Below are 21,209 nucleotides of genomic sequence, written 5' to 3' on the forward strand. Positions count from 1 at the left end.
CTGTAACCCTTTCAAGTATCATCGCATGTGTACAGTTATACGCTATGTGTTAATCATATGAAAGTTTATGGCGATATATATATAGGTAATAAAATAAGTACAGATCTATTGGAGCTGAATATGTCTTTTGTCATAATATCTTACTTAGTATATATCACCCTTTATTATCGCACTCACCATTTATATTATGATTGCAGTAACCATGACATATACTTTGTTACAATATTATATAAACACACAGAACTTCCATAGGAAAACACATTATGTAGGGTTGTATCGCAAAACAAGAGCTACTAGCACCCAATTATCTCAGTACTAGTAAGTAGATATGTAGCAGAGCTGAAATTGTCATTCAATGGTTTATTCTTTGCCGTCCTTTCCCTTAAGTACTCTATAAAGATTACACAAAATGTTCAAGTTATAGCATATGACAAACTGAGCTCTGCTACATCTATAACCAGAGCAGGTAGGATTTCAGAAATCTCTTTATAGGTTAAAGGAATGCCTAAAACAGCATGTCTTTATTTATACATAGGGATGCATATGTGCACATGTAGTATATATATGTATCTGCCTCCTTAAGACACGTGCATAGTACACTCATTGTCAAAAAAAATCCCTCCCCTAGAAGGAGTTGTTGGAATCAAATGAAACTTTTTCTGTGTGATTGTAACGTTGATGTAAATGATTACAATATCAGAGCAAAAGGAGAATTTATTGCAGAAAAGTGAACACATGAAGGGAGGCTCTAGTACCCTGTTGTACCGCCTCTAGCTTGGATACAAGATGTGATACATGCGGGCATGGAGGCTCTAGTACCCTGTTGTACCGCCTCTAGCTTGGATACAAGATGTGATACATGCGGGCATGGAGGCTCTAGTACCCTGTTGTACCGCCTCTAGCTTGGATACAAGATGTGATACATGCGGGCATGGAGGCTCTAGTACCCTGTTGTACCGCCTCTAGCTTGGATACAAGATGTGATACATGCAGGCATGGAGACTCCAGTACCCTGTTGTACCACCTCTAGCTTGGATACTAGATGTGATACATGCGGGCATGGAGGATCTAGTACCCTGTTGTACCGCCTCTAGCTTGGATACAAGATGTAATAAGGGGACATGGAGGCTCTAGTACCCTGCTGTACCGCCTCTAGCGTGGATGTAAGATGTGATACAGGTGAGCATGGAGGCTCTAGTACCCTGTTGTACCGCCTCTAGCTTGGATACAAGATGTGATACATGCGGGCATGGAGGCTCCAGTACCCTGTTGTACCACCTCTAGCTTGGATACCAGATGTGATACGGGCAGGCATGGAGGCTCTAGTACCCTGTTGTACTGCTTCTAGCTTGGATACAAGATGTAATACGGGTGGGCATGTAGGCTCTAGTACCCTGTTATATCACCTCTAGCTTGGATATAAGATGTGATACAGCAGGCATGGAGGCTCAAGTACCCTGTTGTACCCCCTCTAGCTTGGATTCAAAATGGGATACGGGCGGGCATAGAGGCTCTAGTACCCTGTTGTACCACCTCTAGCTTGGAAACAAGATGTGATACAGGTAGGCATTTAAGCTATTATACCCTGTTGTACCGCCTATAGCTTGGCTACAAGATGTGATATGGTTGGGCATTGAGGCTCTAGTACCCTGTTGTACCACCTCTACCTTGGATACAAAATGTCATGCAAGTGGGCATGGAGGCTCTAGTACCCTGTTGTACCACCTCTAGCTTGGATACAAGATGTGACACGGGTGGACATGGAGGCTCTAGTACCCTGTTGCACCACCTCTTGCTTGAATACAAGATGTGATACGGGCAGGCATGGAGACTCCAGTACCTTTTTGTACCACCTCTAGCTTGGATACAAGATGTGATACGGGCAGGCATCGAGGCTCTAGTACCCTGTTGTACCGCCTTTAGCTTGGATACAAGATGTGATATGAGTGGGCATGGAGACTCTAGTACCCTGTTGTACCACCTCTAATGTGGATGCAAGATGTGATATTGGTAGACATGGAGACTCTAGTATCCTGTTGTACCACCTCTAATGTGGATGCAAGATGTGATATTGGTAGACATGGAGACTCTAGTACCCTGTTGTATCACCTCTAATGTGGATGAAAGATGTGATATTGGTAGACATGGAGGCTCTTGTACCCTGCTGTACTGCCTCTAGCTTGGATACAAGATGTGATGCTGGTGGGCATGGAGGCATAGAGTTTCCCTATGGGACTCTGCAGAATATTGGTCCACATTTGCAGTAACTGAGCCTCTTGATCATGCAAACCCATAGGATGTCAAAGTTGGCATCCCAGATGGTTCCATACATGTTCTATTGGCGATAAATCTGGTGACCGGGCAGCCATGGTAATGTGACAATATTGTGGAGACATTCCTGTGATACCCTTGTGTGTGCGATCAAGCATTAACCTGCAGGAAAATGCCTCTTGGAAGCCACCATGAGAGAAACACATGTGGCTGCAGGATGTCCTGAACATATCACTGAGCTGTCATTGTCCCTCGTACCACTACTAGGGGTGACCGACTGTCGTATGTGATGGCCCCCAGACCAACACATCAGCAGGGGGGGCAGTGTGCCGCTTCAGAAAGGGCCATCATCAGTGCCCAAACTAAACCTGGATTCGTTGCTGATGACAATCCAGTTCCACACCTTAGCATGTAGTTCATAACACCACTGCAGATGGAGGCAATGGTGGGTGTCAAAGGCAGTAGATGTAATTGGCACCATGAAACCAAATGTCCTTTAGCCAAGCGCCTGGAAATAATTTTGACAGACACGGCCATGTAATTATGGTGCCACCTGTCTCTCAGTGATGGACAACAAAACAGTTGGAGCTGCTTGTGTTAGTTGTATGATTAGGTGATCCTCTCTACTGATGGTCTGTTGAGGGTATCCCAAGTATGGTCACCTTGTGTGCGTGGTGTCACACATCCACTGGTCCCAACATCTCCTAACAGTCTGGTCAGAACGGCCCAGTTGGTGGGCAAATCGATACGGCCATTCAGCTTCTCACATCCCAATAATGCGCCCCTCTCAAACTCTGGTAACGGGGTAAAATCTATTCTCTGCGTCGTAGAGGCGTCTAGGGGTCATCAAACTCTACACAAACGGAAGAAGAGGTCACTTCTGAGTAGCCTCAGAGCCTTTTTATAGGCTAACGGTATAACTCCTTTAAGGGCCTCAGGTGACAAGACTGTTCATGTAATCACCCCACAACTCTAATCGTTTGCATATCTGCCTGAGATATACCCGCATGCCCAGTTTTGCAGTAAAACGACAACTTCTTCTGGGTGCTGGATTTTTTTTGACAAGGAGTGTATAGGATAACACTCAACAAAGCCTTGTAGTTTGTACAGCAATGTATAACTATAAAGATAGCACTGAACAAGTATTTCTAGGCAATAGGTAAAGGGAGAAAGAAGCTGACCATAACCCACATGACCATTGCTTATATACCAGGACTACTAGTTAGAGGAATCCATAAGTTATGTAAACCGGTCCAGTGGGTCAGAAACTGGAGATACTTTATAAGGAAGGCTGCTGCAGTCTTGGACACAGATGGCTTCTGACGCAAACGCCAGTGCTAGTGGCATGCCCTGGCATACAGTTGTCGAAGCAGGCATATACTATAGTATACATGTGTGATAAAAGAAGTTGTTCTCTCATCACATGAAGATTCTCTTCAAGTTCTAATTGTTTCCACACAGTGGATACTTCAATGGTTAAACATTCATTATTTTGCGTGTATTTTGAAGAACATTTTCATCTTGCGGAGTTACCTATAAAAGTAACTTTACCCAAAGCTGGAATACGCATATCATGAGCTGTGGGCAGCGACACCGACCCACTGATACAAAGAGAGGAAAAACTGTACAAGTACTGAAGAAAAATCGAAATAGCTTATTGTATTCTACTGTTAAAATGGTACATGGTACCCGGACCGCAGGCTCGAGCAGAAGTGTCCTACTGACACACTGATGTTATGGGGGGCGGTTAGAGTGACTTATTATGGTATCGTACATATTTAGAATATATTCACATGCAGTCATAAGGGTAAATCCACACGAGTCGGAAACGCTGAGGATTTTACCTGCTGATCTGCGCAGGTAAAATCCACAGTGGATTACAGTAGCAGACAAGTGAACGAGATTTGGCAGATTTCATCCACATGCTGCAGACATTTTTTGCACATTTTCAAATACGTGGCATATGAGTCGTGCTGTGGATTTGTTTTTGGTTTTCACTGCGGACTTCACCCTTTTCAATGCAGCGAGGATTTGAGTTTGACTTAAAAAACGGTGTCAAAATCTGCCGCTTTCTGCCACGGTTTTTGCACAGATCCGCACATGCATTTAGCTCTGTCAATAGGCAAGATCCGCATGCAGAATTCTGATTTTCACATCAAGCAGTCATATGTTGACCCAGGGATTATTCTCAGTGCCATTATGGAGTCAGGAAGGAATTTTCTCCCCCAAAATTAGGGATAAACGGGGTTCTGCCTCATTGGTTTTTTTTTCCTTCCTCCGGAACAACAAAGGAGGTGGAAACAGACTGAACTGGATGGAGATTTGTCTTTTTTTAGCCTAACATACTATGTTACTTCTTGATTGGGAAATATGGGGAAATGCGATTGCATTTTTTGTTACAGCACCACTGTAAGAATAAAAAAGGCTTTACTAAAGCACAGAAATTTTATTCTCAATTTTATAAAAATTGAGTCAAAAACCACGATATGACGGCAGCGTGTGAGCACAACGCGACTTGTATCATTCTGATTTGTTTTATTGGTTTCAATCCAAAACAAGTGATCATAATCAAGTGGGGTCTGATTGGATAAAAGGTGAGCTCCTGGCCCTACAGATGTCATCATTTCTCTGCACAGTCTCAAAATTTTGCAATCTATACTACTGAAGTCTGCCAAGAATCAGTATAATCAATAGTGACCTTACTGATATAATCTTCTATAAGCAGCAGACAGTCCTCAAGTTATAGTCCAAAACACATTATTAGAGATGAGCGAGCGTACTCGCTAAGGCTAATTACTTGAGCGAGTATTGCCATTTTCGAGTACATGCCCGCTCGTCTCAAAAGATTCGGGGGGCGGCAGGGGAAAGCGTGGAGGAACGGGGGGGGGGGGGGGGGGGGGAGATCTCTCTCTCTCTTCCCACTGCTCCCCCATGCTCACTCCTGCAACTCACAGCTCACCTCCAGCGGCCCCCGAATCTTTTGGCACGAGCGGGCATGTACTCGAAAATGGCAATACTCGCTCGAGTAATTTGCCTTAGCAAGGACGCTCGCTCATCTCTACACATTATGTGTTTCAGGATGTTCAGTCCATACACACAGTAATGTAGAGCACCCTGGAATGCTTATACTAATGGTTTCAGATGATCCCTCTGTGGTCCGTCTACTTGGGCAGCTACTCAATAGTATCCTCCCAAGAGTGAGGGGGTTTACTCCTCACTCACTTTATAAACCTATGTACTACACAATGCATAAAAATAATGGTATCAAACATAAGCTCCACCTTATATAACCAACGAACGTAAACTCTAACATCATTGTACTAAATCTGCATTTCCTTTCCTCTTTTGTTATGTTGGGGAAGACATTCTGCAGTTACTCCTGGGCAACTGTAAATAAGCTGCTGTTGACTGATCTGTAATCCTGATAATGTGCCTCCAGTACATTGAGTGCTGTGTAATGATGTCCTATTGTGAATGGGGGTCTAGTTTATAGCACACACTCTAGTAACATTATGGCTTAATACAGAAGGGCTTCTGTATCTGGTACCATCAACTGTTAACCAGAATGGAGAGCAGCAGGATGTTGTTGGTGTATAGGACCCCATTTACACTGATAGATGATCACTCAAAATTCGCTCAAACGATAATTACTATAGACTATGCAAAGATGATCGCTCAAAACTGTCACTCAAACTAAGTAGCTACTAAAGAGCTATGCAGGAGGAGCGGGACATCGCCGCTATCACTGGGCGAACAATACAGCTATTTTGCATAAGCAAACAGCTGCATTGTTCTCCGCGCCTACAGCTCGTGTCCCGCTGTGAACTACCTGCGGGACACAAGCTGAAAGAATATTATCAGTGCTGCCAACTGTAATAACAGTCTTCACCGCTGATAAGAGTTCATCACTTAGTTCTAGAAACTTAGAATTGAGCGAGGAACGAATCATGCACGAAAACTGCACGATGTCCGCGCATTAAAACGCAATGGTTATCGCTCAAAAAACAACTTTTAAGCGAATTTTCAGCGAAAATTGTTGCGTCTAAAGGGCCCTGGACATACAAAGTCCTTTAATTTTAATGTGTAATACTTCATTTACCCTGTGGAGGCATTGTAGAGAAGTTAAACACGTGTTGGCAGGTTCACCTTGCAGATTACAACTGATCGCTGAGGGCTCAAGTAGTGGGATATCTCGTGATTAGTTTATCTCACGTCTAACAAAAAGCGAACCCCTTTGAAGCAGTTCTCCCATAAAATTAAGATATCCCCTATCCACAGCAAAGGGAATAATTTGCTGATCAGTGGGGTCATTTCTATCTGGAGAACTGGGGTCCGGAGCATCCCGTAGTGAATACTGCAGTCGTTGTGTACCACTGCTCCACTTATTTCAGTGCGACTGCTGGAGATAGCTGAGTGCGTAAACTAGGATATTTCCATGTTACTAAATCTCATTGGACAACCTCTTTAATTCTCACTACAGTCCTGCTCATCAACGCAGGACTAACCAATGTAAATGTTATCTATGGATAGTATATTGACAGTTTTATCAGACCAGTTAAGGGAGCCAAGTTGTCTGAGAGGGTAATTAGAATTTTAATAAATAATTATAGACTGTTACAAACAAAGTCATCCTACTTTTTGGCAGTTTCTACACTAAAACCAAACAGGACAATAAGTGGAAAAATAACCTAAAAAAGTATATGCATGAGAAAGCGGTCTACATTTCTGTACTACTGTATTCTACACTATTCCGTCCTCCAAAAATAAAAGAAAGGAACAGAAACTGGGTCAAACTTAGACCAAAGTTTGCAATCTATGGTTCTGTTCAGGCGGAATACCATTTTCAACTATTTAGACTGAACCTCAGGGCAGTAAGTGTGGATACAGAGAAAAACCCAGTCTCATATTCTGTCTTGTTGGATCCCCTTCTGGCTTTGGCTGAGAAAAATGTATCAAAAACCGCAGTAGTCTTTAAAAAAAAACCAACATGGTGTGAAAGAGTCCTTAAAGGGAACCTGCCATGTCCTGTAAGCACCATATGCTACGTTATGGTACTTATAGGATCGTCAACGAGGAGTGTGAGATGTACCTATCTATATCAGGCTCCCCATTCCTGCACTGTCACCTTGAGAAGTCGGCACTCAGTGGATCGAGGAGCCTGGTAAATTTACAAAGTCCACCCCGGACTCCTTGTTCCCTGTCCTATGAGCACTATAGCCTAGTTTATAATGCTTATAGGACGCGGCGGTTTCCCTTTAAGACAGTATTGTGATACGCACTATAACCTTACTTCCAGAACATAATAGTATTGGAATTACTCCTGTCAGCTTTCCGGGTGCTTGAATCTACCACAGGGTTAGAAGAAGTGGGGCAGATGGATTAATTTTTGACTCTAATGCCGTTCATAAAGTAAGTTGACAGATTGTCAGGAAAAATGCCTGGAATCTGAAATTCCCCGCAGCCCTGCATTAAATTCTTCATTTGGTAGCAATTTTTACAGATTCTGTAATATTTTGAAAATATTAGCAGTCACATACAGAAAAGACCAAAAGACGAATGGAACACGAATGCTTGTAGGTAGCAAGAGGTTTCTGCTTTCATAGACACAAATTCTAACAGTGCACATTAGGGTATCACTACTTAAAGGGGTATTTCACACTAATACTATTGATGACCTATCAGGATAAGTCATCAATAGTTGATCAGCTGGGGTCAACGACTTGGGACCCGGGCTGATCAGCTGATCAGGTGTCAGCACCGCAATACACTGGGGTCGAACAGAAGTACTTGGCTCCGACTCCTGCATAGTGGCCAGCACTTGTAATTGCAGGTACAGCTAATATTGATTTTAATAGGTCTATACCTGCAATTTCCAGGGTCGCCCACGACACAGGGGTCAGAGCCAACTGCTTCCACTCCATACCCTGTGTATTGTGATGCTGGCGGCAGGTGCCCAATCAGCTGATTCCCAGGGGTCTCGAGCAGCAGAACCCAGATGACCACCTTTGATAACCTATCCTGAGGACAGGTCATCAATAGTATTTGCATGGGAAACCCCTTTTAAGGAATTCACTAGTTAATATTGTGTTAAAAGTAGCCCCATATGAAGTTATAAAACTACAGCGACTCCTGGATGTCTGCGACATGGATATTTCTTGCTTTTTTATGCCTGTTGGACACTTTTCTGGATCCCTTACTACTCACAGCTATACTAAGTAATAGTAACTCAAGTACAACAAGAACATGTCTATATCTTGTCATAGAAAACAAATGTCCCAATTAACTCACTTAGGCGATATGGGACAGGTCTGCCCCATGTATTATTTGAGTGTCCTTCTTATGATTTACCACTAGGTGTCACTGTGCTTGCCTGTGGAATTTTATGGGTCTACATTCCATTGGACTTGATGATAAATCAATACATATCGACAATATATAATAAAAAATACAACAATACACAAGAGATATAGTGTAGAGTCTACTGGATTTGCTGGTTGATTTTGCCCCAGTTTTAGGCTTCAGTCTTTCTTCCAAATAATAAATTGTGTATCAGAAGGAACTGTACACAGTGTATTATACTGAAGCACAGGGGGCAAATTAGTTTTCTGTTAAGAAAAACACATCCAACAGGAGCTTCTAGGACACAATTTAATATAGATGGTGAATATACTGTAGAAGCTTTTATCATCCAGAATGTCAGAATTGCTATTCCAATGCGATATGTCTGGGATTGGGAAATTAGATTGTCCCATTGGGGACAGGAACTGACGTGAGTGATTACACTGTGTACACAGGGCCGTGGAATATGTTGGCTCCATCCGTCCCATGCTCCGAACATAAAATCTATAGACATAAGGACCACTGATTTGACTTTTGTTACACCCAATTGATTATATAATATTGGCAGTAACTGTTCTTGGTAAATGAGACATCGCTGTCGAGGATAGGGTGAATATACACCCCTCTGTTTGTTGGGTCACATTTCTCTATAGACTAGGAAAGGTATGGTTTCTCCTTAGGGAGAGAACCTTGAAGGTGTGAGGAGACTCATGAGGCCGTATATGCTCTTCTGGGAAATATATTCAAATGGCAAGAAGGAACGATGCTTCTACAGCGCCACCTATTGGAAGGCATCATTCCTGTAAGTCAATGTCAGACCTTTTAAGAAGCCTTGTAACAATGACTGGGAATATAAGTCAAAGCCAGACTCTTCTCCAGAAGGAAGCGATAAAAGATACCTATGTACAGATAGCTGTTTTGTTTTTTTTTGTCCCACTGTGCAGCAGGTTGCTGGCTTGGCTGGGTGAGGATAATAGACCTCCCTAAGAAGAAACTATACCCCTCTATGTCTATAGGTCTCTCACCCAGCCAGCCAACAACCTACACACTGATGACGGGCAAAAACCCCGAAACAGTCTGACTGCATATGGTGAACCTTTCCTTCTGGAGAAGATTTTGGCTTTGGTTTATATTTCCAGTCATTGTTACATTGTTACAAGACTTGCATATAAATGTTGCCTTCCAATAGGTGGCGCTGTAGAGGCATTGTTCCATTCCTCTATAGGACATGCCACACATCTTTTTCTTGCACCTTCTATATAATACTCGACTCTTTCCCTTCTTTTCCTATGTTGAAGGTAAATTTGTTGTAATTGTTTGTAATATTGTGGTACTTCTGGAGAGGGAGTGCTTGCATGAAGAAGGACCTGTGCCCTACTTTTTCATGTACAATAAAAATCTACTGCATGAACTGCCCCTATGGTATGTATACTCTTTAATATAGACTATTATTCGGAGTCAGCTATGAAGGATTGTTGAATTTATTAATTAAAAAGGCTATCCAGAGGGGAAAAAACATTTCAAACAGACCTAGGGGGGTGTAACAACATAAAAACCACTCACCTAACCTGATTCTCTGCTGCTTCTGGTGCCTGGTCTCCCACCGGTCTTCACTAACACCTGTGAGAAGCCAGAGATGGCCTCACTGACACCAAGAACAATAATTGGCTCACTTTGGGTGGTGACTAGCCGCAGCCCTTTGTCAGGACGTCATTGCTCCTGCAGCCATAAGTGAAGACCAGTTGGGGACCAGCCATTGGTGCATCAGGGGCGGCCGAGGATTAGAGGAGGCAAGTATGGCTTTTTATGCTATTCCACTATCCTTAGCCTATTTCAAATGTTTTTTTTCCCTCCCAGACTAATCCCTTTAACGCCTTACATTTTATAGTGTACATCAAGGCAGTGCAGTAGGTGGGCCTATAGTCCTAGGCAAAAGCAGAGATAGCACATTCTGATATTCTCATGAGTTGACTTGCTGACAAACCAGATTCACAGTTTTTGCAGAATGTAGCAAAATGTAACCCTAGGTTGATAACTTGCTAGAACACGTTAACACAATCTTAACACAACAGCAGCCATTAAAAAGCTATTGAAAAGTCCAGAAAAACTTCTACACCACCGTTTATTTAACATGTTAAGTGTCAAGTTAAACTTAAAGGGGTTGTCCCGCGATAGCAAGTGGGGTTATGCACTTCTGTATGGCCATATTAATGCACTTTGTAATATACATCGTGCATTAAATATGAACCATACAGAAGTTATTCACTTACCTGCTCCGTTGCTAGCGTCCCCGTCGCCATGGTGCCGTCTAATTTCAGCGTCTAATCGCCCGATTAGACGCGCTTGCGCAGATGGGTCTTTTCCCTTCGGCTCGGCAGCAGCGGCGTTCTGGCTCCGCCCCCTTCTACGCGTCATCGCGTAGCTCAGCCCCATGACGTGTGCCGATTCCAGCCTCCTGATTGGCTGGAATCGGCACATGTGACAGGGCTGAGCTACGCGATGACGCGTAGAAGGGGGCGGAGCCAGAACGCCGCTGCTGCCGAGCCGAAGGGAAAAGACCCATCTGCGCAAGCGCGTCTAATCGGGCGATTAGACGCTGAAATTAGACGGAGCCATGGAGACGGGGACGCCAGCAACGGAGCAGGTAAATGAATAACTTCTGTATGGCTCATATTTAATGCACGATGTATATTACAAAGTGCATTAATATGGCCATACAGAAGTGTATAGACCCACTTGCTGCCGCGGGACAACCCCTTTAACTATACCTGCTGCAAAAATGACAACCAAATCCCATCTTCCCTATGCAGTAACACATTGCGGAAGCGCAACGACACAATGCTTTATGATGGTGTTTACATATAATTCAGCATAGAGGTTTTTTAATGCTTTATGGTAGTAATGCCAAGTTAACCCCACTTCACTGTTTTTTATGGTCTCCAAGTAGCAACTGATATTTTTATTGTATTATTATAGCTGTATAAAATATAATAAATGTGCCTGTTGCTATCAGGAAACCATCAACAAGCAGGTTTACTATTCCTATAAGCGCATTCAACACAATATGTAATTAGTGTAGTCTGGTTAATGTATGACTACTATATAGATGCAGAAAATACTTCCCTGTTTAAAGAGAATTGATGCTCAAACCTGAGGCATGATGGGATTGTAAAAAAAAACTAAAAATCCTAGTTGGGTTGTGATCACAGTTACATTGTGATTGGCTTAGAACAGAAAACAATGCATTGCTATATCTGTTTTACAAGGGATACCAATGTTGCCAGTTGACCAGTTGACTTACAATGGGGTCCAAAGGGGTCCATTGTGGTATCTGTGTTTAGTGCTATTCGTCCTGCTAAGTCTAGCAGAATCTGCCACAGATGACTGACACAGATGTGAAGAGAGCGAGAGATTATTTCTGTAAGCATCTTTGCTAGATTAGTCATCCATCCATATTCATATCACTAGTGAATGGAGTGAAGTTGTACAGATCTATCAAAGTTTACTTGACCCTTTACACATTAAGAAAAAGTTCTGTGCCGCAGTTTATTTGCCCTTTCAATAGCTTTTCAATGGCTTTAGTTGTGTTACAAGAAGATAAATTGTTGCAGTACGTTATCATCTCATTAATCTTTGCTATACCTGTATGTGATCAGAGGATCATCCTGGCAAGTCCATCCCTGTAGGTTGAGACTCAATACTACATAGTCCCCTTCAGGCTAGATCTTTAAACTGTGAGTAAGGCCGGTCTCACAGGACTGGACTTGAATTGCGGATTCTGCGATCTGCGGAAAATCTGCGGTAAAACGCGGGCCTGTATTTTCGATTTTTCCTTCACACTCATGGTCATCCGCAATACAGGTAAGTGATGTATGCAGGGTCACCAGCCGGACTCAAAGCCGGAACCCACTTCAGGCCTCACGCATGCAGAATCCGACCCTGTGGTGTGAGTCGGGCCTGATGCTGGAGCCAGTATCTCCGTGCTGCATCCAGTCTCAGCATGGGGTAGTCATATTGTAATAGTGTATATCGAGAGAAAATGTAATGTGATCTTATTGTTGCCAATTAGAGGTCAGTAAACAGGAGTCTACAAACGACTGGTGCAAAAATAAGATCCTTATAAACCTATAAGCCGAAATGGCTGATTAACAAGAAACAGAGTCTATTATGTTAATGACTGCAGGTTATAGGGAAGTAACTGAGAAAGTGAATATGGGGAGGAATTTACATTTGCAAGAAGAATATTGTTATATACAAGTTTCCTTTATTAGCCCAATGAAGAAGATGAGAGAGGAGGAAAGGGAATAAACATCTGAGTTTGGCTGAATGCACACGGATCCGGAGCGGGCGCCCGCCCTCGCACCCTGCAGCAAATTCTGCCCATAAACATGCTATTGAAAATCGCTTTTTCCTGTCCACGAGTGAAAATCAATTGTAATTTTCCACTCGCGGAGGAAAAATCGCAGCATGTTCTACTCCAGTGTGGATTCTGCGCAGACAACTTCCATTAAAGTCAATGGAAGCCATCCGATCTGCGGCCTTCTCGCAAAGACATTGCAGAATGGTCGCAGATTCCGCGTCATCGCCTGGTGGTGGCATGGCATTGTCTGCACTGCACATACAGATAGAGAAGACTGTGGACTGGTACAGGGGGGTCGCCATCATGGTAAAGGGTCAGATTCCGCTGCGGGATCCCACATAAGGAATCCGTCCTGGTCATGTGCATTCGGACTTTGTGCTGTGTACCAATGTAGCAAAGTGAGGTTTAAAGGAGTTCCAAACCTAATTTTTGTACATGGTTTTGGGCCCCATGTGTTCAAAACTAGTGGTGGAGTGCCATCAAATGCGGAAGCCCCGGCAGGTTTACAGAATGCCACTGATGATGGCCCCTGTTTGGGCATCCTGTTAGTAGCAGTTTTAACGTGGGTAAACAACCATGTGACCGCCGTGGCCAAAGTATACAGAATACCGGAAAACCAGAGCTGGCAATAGGGGAGCAGCATGGCAGCAGAGAGTATTGGGGCTTTTTTTTATATGGGATTCATTTTCCTACTAGCATCAATGTGTTAAGTACTCAAAGGAGAAACCTTTAACCCTTTCATGACCACAATATGCCTTTTTACTGACCTCACAAATAGGCTTAAAACGTGCACATATATCTTTTTAAGGTGGTAGCTTGGCTGACTACTGATAGCCAGGCTCCTGCTCTAACTGCCAGGAATGTAGAAACCTCAGATCCTCACAGTTTAACCCCTTAATGACGCAGCCCTTTTTTTTCCCATTTTCGTTTTTTTCTCGTAACTCCTTTATTTGACCATCAACGTCGCTGTATGAGGGCTTGTTTTTGGCGGTACGAGTTGTATTTTTCAATGGTACTATTTAATGTACCATATAATGTATTAAAAAACTTTAAAAATATTCTAATTGAAGTAAAATAAAAAAAATGACATTCCACCGTCTTTCAGTGTGCCTTGTTTCTACGGTGCACAAACTGCAAAAAAAAATGACATGATAATTGTATTCTATCAGTCAGTACGATTACTACGATAGCAAACTTATATAGGTTTTTTTTTGCTGTACTAGTTTTATTTTTTTTCAAAGACATTCAATTTTTCTTTAGTATTTTCTGTCGCCATCTTCTGCACGCAATAACTTTATTTTTTCTTTGATGTACTTGTGCGAGAGCTCATTTTTTGCGAGACTTCCTGTAGTTTACATTGGTGCTATTTTGGAATACATACGACTTTTTGAACACTTTTTATTGCATTTTTTCTGGGAGACAGGGTGACTGCAAAAGTGCATGTCTGGCATTCCTTTTTTTTTTTTTTCGGATGACGTTCACCTTGCATGGTAAATAATTCACTACTGTGATAGAGCGGACTTTTACAGAAGCGGCGATACCAAATATGTATTTTTGTTCTATGAGTTAGATTTTTTTTGTTATAGATATGGCAAAAGGGGAGTGATTTAAACTTTTAATACTTTTTTTTCACAATTGGTAAAGCTTTATTTATTTTACATTTTTTTTCTTTCGTTTCCAGGGGGGACCACAGCTAGCGATGCTTTGATTGCTTCTGCAGTATGATGTAATGCTATAGCATTACATCATACTGCAATCTGACAGGCAGTCTATCAAGCCACCCCACGGGAATGGCTTGATAGGCAGTCAGCTAAGACAGGCCTGGGGCCTTTCAGAAGGCCCCCAGCAGCCATGAAACCCGCACGTCTTCCTGCGATCTCATCGCGGGGAGACCATAAGTTTGGGCGATTTAAATGCTGCTGTCAGAATTGACAGTGGCATTTAAAGGGTTAATAGCCGCGATTGGCTGCACAGCCAATTGCAGCTATCGCCGCGGGTGTCAGCTGTAATGAACAGCTGACGCACGTGCTGTTTGAAGAGGGTTCGCCTCGCGATCTCTTTTCATACATACCGACGCTGCAGGACGCAAATGTACGTCCTGGAGCGGGAAGGTGTTAAAGCCTTACATGCCACAATCAATAGCAGCTGCAGCATGTAAGGGAAAAAAGGCTGCAGGTTGAGGGACACTTGGGAAATAGGGACCACAATATAATTAATTTCCAGCTGCCATTCAACAAGCTTTAGCAGGGAGCGACAAAAAACTAAACTTTAGTAAAGCAAAATTTGATCAGCTCAGAACTACAATCGGTAACATTAACTGGGACAACATCCTCAAAAATATCAGTACAGACAACAAATGGGAGAAGTTTAAAAACATCCTAATTACCTCATGTGAACAGTTCATACCCTTCAAAAACAAAAGAACTACAAGTAGAAGGAAACCATTGTGGCTCGACAAGACTGTAAGAGGGGCAATAAACGAAAAAAAGAAAGCGTTTAAACTACTAAAACAACAAGGCAGCAAAGAAGAGCTAAAATTATACGAGAAAAAAACAAAACATGTAAAGAAAAGATCAGAATTGCTAAGGAGGAAGCAGAAAGACTGATCGCCAAAGAGAGCAAAAACAACCCTAAACTATTCTTCAACTATATAAACAGTAAAATTATTTGCACTGAGAGCACTGGCCCTTTAACAAATAATGCAGGAGAAATTATAGAAGACGATGGGAGAAAGGCAAATCTATTAAATAGTTTCTTTTCAAGTGTATTCACGAATTTAAAAGAAATGGCACACGAGATGCAGGGGAATAAAACGAGTGATGTGATAGCTAGACCGCTATTTCTTATATTTATGGACACTATCAAGACCAGGGTTGTACCACTGGATTGGCGCATTGCCAATGTGGTTCCAATACACCAAAAGGGGTCAAGAAGAGAGCCTAGTAATGACAGGCTGGTCTCACTTCAATAATTGTATAAATATTCGAGGGGTTTCTGAGAGACGCCATCCTAGAATACCTCAAGGAAAACAATGGCATAACTCCTCATCAACACGAGTTCATGAGGGGTCGATGATGTCAGACCAATTTGATCACCTTCTACAATGAAGTAAGCTCTAGGCTGGACCTGGGAGAGTCTATTGATCTCGTATATCTGGATTTCTCTCAAGCATTTGACACCGTGCCACATAATAGGCTGATATATAAAATGAGGCAGCTCGGATTGGGTGAAAACGTGTGTATGTAGGTAAAGAACTGTCTCAAAGACAGAAAGCAGAGGGTGGTAATAAATGGTTCGTACTCTGATTGGGCCACCATTGCTAGTGGGGTGCCACAGGGTTCAGTATTAGGCCCCATTCTGTTCAATACATTTATCAACGACCTGATAAAGGGACTGCACAGTAAAATATCAATATTTGCAGACGATTCAAAATTATACAGGGTAATTAATTCAAAGGAGGACAATGTATGGCAACAAAAGGACCTACATAAGCTGGGGGCTGGGGTAAAAAAATGGCAAATGAAGTTCAATGTTGATAAATGTAAGGTTATGCACATGGGCAGGAGAAACGGATGTCACCAATATACACTAAATGGGGTACAGCTAGGGAAAAATGATATGGGAAAAGACTTGGGGGTACTAGTGGATTGTAGACTTAACTGGAGCAACCAATGCCAGTCAGCAGTTGCAAAAGCTAATAAAGTCCTGGGGCGCATTAAAGGAGGTATAGGGGCGAAGGACGAGAACATTATCCTCCCACTATATAAGGCACTTGTCAAGCCTTACATGGAATACTGAGCACAGTTCTGGTCACCGGTGTGTAGGAAAGATGTTGCAGTTGCTTCAGGGGGTTCAAAAAAGGCCAACTAAATTAATAAATAGAATAGAAGGACTGGAATACCAAGAGAGGCTATGAAAATTGGGATTATTTACCCTGGAAAAAAGAAGGCTAAGGGGCGATCAAATAACTATGTATAAATACATGAGGGGACGATACAAGGATCTCTCCCAAGATCTGTTTATACCCAGGACTGTGACGGTAACAAGAAGACATCCTCTACGTCTAGAGGAATGAAGGTTTTATCACCAACACAGAAGGGGGTTCTTTACTGTAAGAGCAGTGAGACTGTGGAACTCTCTGCCTGAGGACTTGGTGATGGCAAAATCCATTGAGGTGATTAAGAGGGGACTAGACGTCTTTCTAGAGCGCTATAATATTACAGGATATAGACATTAGGTGACCAGCGGGTGTGTAGCTCCTGGTCTTACATTTAGGTAGGAAATATCAAACGTTGTTCCAGGGATTATTCTGACTGCCGTTATGGAGTCGGAAAGGAATTTTTTCCCCCTGAATGGGCTAATTGGCTTCTGCTTGGTCGGGGTTTTTTGCCTTCCTCTGGATCAACAAGGGGGGGAGGGGGTTGAAACAGGCTGAACTAGATGGACATTGTCTTCTAACATACTATGTTACACATCAGCACCCCCAGTGAGATTTTAAGGTACTGATGATATCTTATGCAAACTGGAAGCCTGATAAAGGCTTCCATGTCTGCCGTGTAAGGATCTCAAGTAGTAAGATTATGACAATGAGAACATTGACAGCAAGTTATAGCTAACAAATGATGGCATAAGGACCAGGACAGACGTTAGGCAGAATGTGCGCTGTTACTGGGAGGGGGAAAGTATGTGATAAGAACTGCAGCATGGAACATATGTTTCTCGGACTCTATCCGATTTTACCACTGATAACAGGGAAGATTGCTTGGTGTCCTTTTCTTATTCGCTTACATTGTGGGCTGCAGAAAACACTAGATTTTAAACTTTGGGAAGCTCAGTATAATGTATGTGTTCAGCATGTATGAAACTAAAGTTGACTTCCAGTTTAAAGGGATTTTGTAATCCGGTTTATGCTGCCCAAACGACGGGCTGTCTGATCCTGGAACAGGGATGCCTGTTGCCCCCATGGGTAATTTTATTCTAAAACTAGAGTTCCTAATTTTGCTTGTGAAAGTATACATATCCCTCAATCTGTTAGTATTTTTCTTTTTACAATGTGCAAACATTCAGGATGGATAAATAGAGCCCCTGCTCTTACGTATTCTGCATATTTGCCTTAAAGACTATAGACTATGGATACCTTTGTGCAAAAAAATTCAATACATGCATCTCTTACTGAGTCCCTGCAGAAATAAATGATGCACTTCTCTGTTTTTGCATTGAGTCTTTTTTTCTTATGCATTGAGAAAGCCTCATACTTGGTTTGCAGGCTTTCCTATATTCATGTTTCTGGCTTGGGGTGTTTCCAGCAGCATGAACCTGCTCAAGTTCAGCTCCCCTTCTCCTCTTTCAGAGGCTGTGTAGCATAACCATGCCTACTCAACACTACACAGCTATCTCTCCTTCTTTCTCATTCTCTCTTTAAGTAGCTGCTGGTCCATTCCCCCTCACAACTAATAATAGCAGAGAATTCACACAAAGTGAATTTACAGCCCTCTGTAACAGTAGTTTTCTCTGCAGTGCACTCCTCCACCATCCCCTAGCATTGTCATACAGGCCTCTGTAATAGTTCAGGGAAGTAGGCTGAGGGAAGAGTGAGTCAGTTTACTCTAACAGAATTTGTAACATTTCAGTCCTCCAGTCTGCAGCGCCTTGCAAAATTGTAAAAGCATAGAAATAAAACAGTCAGAAATTTTTAATTAAAACCAATTACACAAAGTCTTCATTTCCAAAAACACATGGTTAAGAGAAAAATTGGACAAAAGTGTACATAGCCTTTAAAGACCAGAGTAGTTTTCGGGAACCATGGTCTCGGCTTTTATAACATAACTCGTGTGTTTGCCATGTAACCAGGAGTCATACGCTAACCTCATCATTTAAAAGTGTACAAATCGGGTTAAATTAAGTCATTTATACCGGTTGGTGCACATTTATTATTGGTGTTGGGGCAGAATTCTGACTTTTCAAGAGTGTCCAGAGAAGTGGGTGTGGCTTGCTACTTGGATAGATTTTAGAGACCTTTTTCCTATACGAAATGCGACTATTTAAAAAGTTGTAAAATTTATCACAATCTCACTCCAATAGCTGGGTGGCGTACAAATTAAGGGCTCTTTCACATGGTGAACAGGTGCACAAATCTAATGTTTGTGTGCCCGTTTAGACGGCACAGGCCCAGTGCATATACGCCGAGCCCGCAATGCCATTGGGCAGGGGCAGACAGTTTAGCTCTGCTAAGCTGACTCTCCCCTTTCCCTCACCCTCGCCGTCTCTCTGCCTCTCCCCTCTGGCTTTTTGCAATGGAAGGGCTGGGGGACGGGGGCAGAACTAAGCTCCTGCCTCCTCCCTGCTGCTTGTCCACAGCCAGCGATGGGAGGTGGTGGGACAGGGCGGAGCTTGGCTCCGCCCCCACCCCCTTCCATTGCAAACAGCCAGATGGGAGGGGAGAAGGGGGAGGGAGATTAGCAGTCACGCTGCTAAACTCCTTTCCACCTCCCTTCTCTAGCCGCTGTCATTGGCTCTCATAGGAGTCTATGGCAGCGGCCGTATTTCGGCCCGGAAAGATAGTTCCAGGACTATCTTTCCTGCCTGGCGCTATGTTCGCCAGCTGGGAATACGCCTGTTTGATCTGATGCAATCCAATGCATCAGATGGTAGCGTGTATCGGCCGGCTGAGAAAACGGCGGTCGATATACTCTTGTGTGAGTAAGCCCTCTATCCACATCTCTAAGCATATTTAAAGATGCAACAAATTTATCAACCTCACACAGAATTTTATAAATTTGTCACGTTTTAAGCAAGAGAAGGAAAAAAATTGTCCCAGAAAAGTGGTATCAAAAATTCATCTGATAAATCCTCCCATTGTGTTTTCTAGTTTCACACAATCAATATAATTGGGCACAAATTTTCATCTTATACCAAAAAATGCCATTCTAGGGTTCAGCCTGATTCTGCAAAATTGTAACAATTATCCCTTCATTACCTGGTTTTAAACCAGAAATGACTCGCCAGTCAATAGATTTCTTCTATTCTGTTGGGGAGGAGGGGGGGGGGGGGGGGCTGATCTAGTTTATAGAATCACTTTTTGTTAGAAGGGTTCAGCAACGATAAACTCATTACAGGGTGCCCTGCAATCAGAGGTGAGCTAGAAGAAAACCTGTCAGCTAATGTTCCATTTCACCTCCGCCGCAGGTGAAATGAAGCATAACAAAGATCGCAGTGGAATCGATCAACTTTCTGTGCAAATGCATAAGCATTCTGGGTCTTCCATAGCGAGAGATGTTCTTGCTGTCTAATACATGAGGGTCTTAAATGAAGGCTCCCCCTTATTGACTGAGATTTCCAAAATATGGCAAAAATGGTTTTATGATAATTACTATTTTTGGTTAATATTTATTAGTATGCAGTCAAAAATCACTATTTGTTTCAAATGAAGTTTTTGTTCCACTTTTTCAAGCTATGCTGAAAACTTAAAACTCTTGGATCTTGCAGAATGGGTTTGCTGTGTACAACGCGGATTTATAACGCACCCGATCACCGTATAAATAAAATACGCCCAACTTTATTTCGTACAGACTAACATCAGATATTTCGGCAATATTTAAAGTGGCGTGGATTGTTCAGCTGGGTTACAATTCTAATCCATGCCTTTTTCTTGCTTCATGATTCTCAGTGTGAACCTTAACAATAACCCCGTGCACCACAATGCTGCGTGCACTTATCTGAAATCAGCTCTGGCCATAGTAATATGATGGATGGGTGAGACTACTGTGATTCGGGTGCTCATTTAATATGCACAAAACATAAGTTATGAGTGCTGCAAATGACCGTGTGCCAGCAGTAGTTAAATGTGAAATAATGAGAGCATATCAGCACATACAGGCGGCAGCAGCAGTCGAGCGCTCAGTCAGCGGGGCCTACTTATTTTCTCTAAAAATGATCTTCAGAGCATTTGCCAGGCTTAGGATTTCTGCTGCTGAGAGAAAAATACATGTCACAAAGCAGCACCACCGACCATATATCCAGAGACAGAGACATGCCGCTGGCATCAATATCCCGGTATGGAGGCAATGGATGTCCTGAGGAATTGTTACTGGGTTATGTGGAATATATATATATATATATATATATATATATATATATATATATATATATATATATATATATGTGTGTATATATATATATATATATATATATATGTGTGTGTGTGTGTATATATATATACATATATATATATGTGTGTGTG

At 42.5% G+C, this 21,209-nt stretch overlaps 1 protein-coding gene across 3 annotated transcripts in view; it reads left to right on the forward strand.

The window, feature by feature from the left end:
* Positions 1–21,209, forward strand: part of LDB2 (LIM domain binding 2) — a 346,526-nt gene that overhangs the window by 1,070 nt on the left and 324,247 nt on the right. The gene's annotated exons all lie outside the window — the stretch shown is intronic.

The sequence above is a fragment of the Eleutherodactylus coqui genome, chromosome 7 (genome assembly GCF_035609145.1).
Source record: "Eleutherodactylus coqui strain aEleCoq1 chromosome 7, aEleCoq1.hap1, whole genome shotgun sequence".
Classification (NCBI taxonomy): domain Eukaryota; kingdom Metazoa; phylum Chordata; class Amphibia; order Anura; family Eleutherodactylidae; genus Eleutherodactylus; species Eleutherodactylus coqui.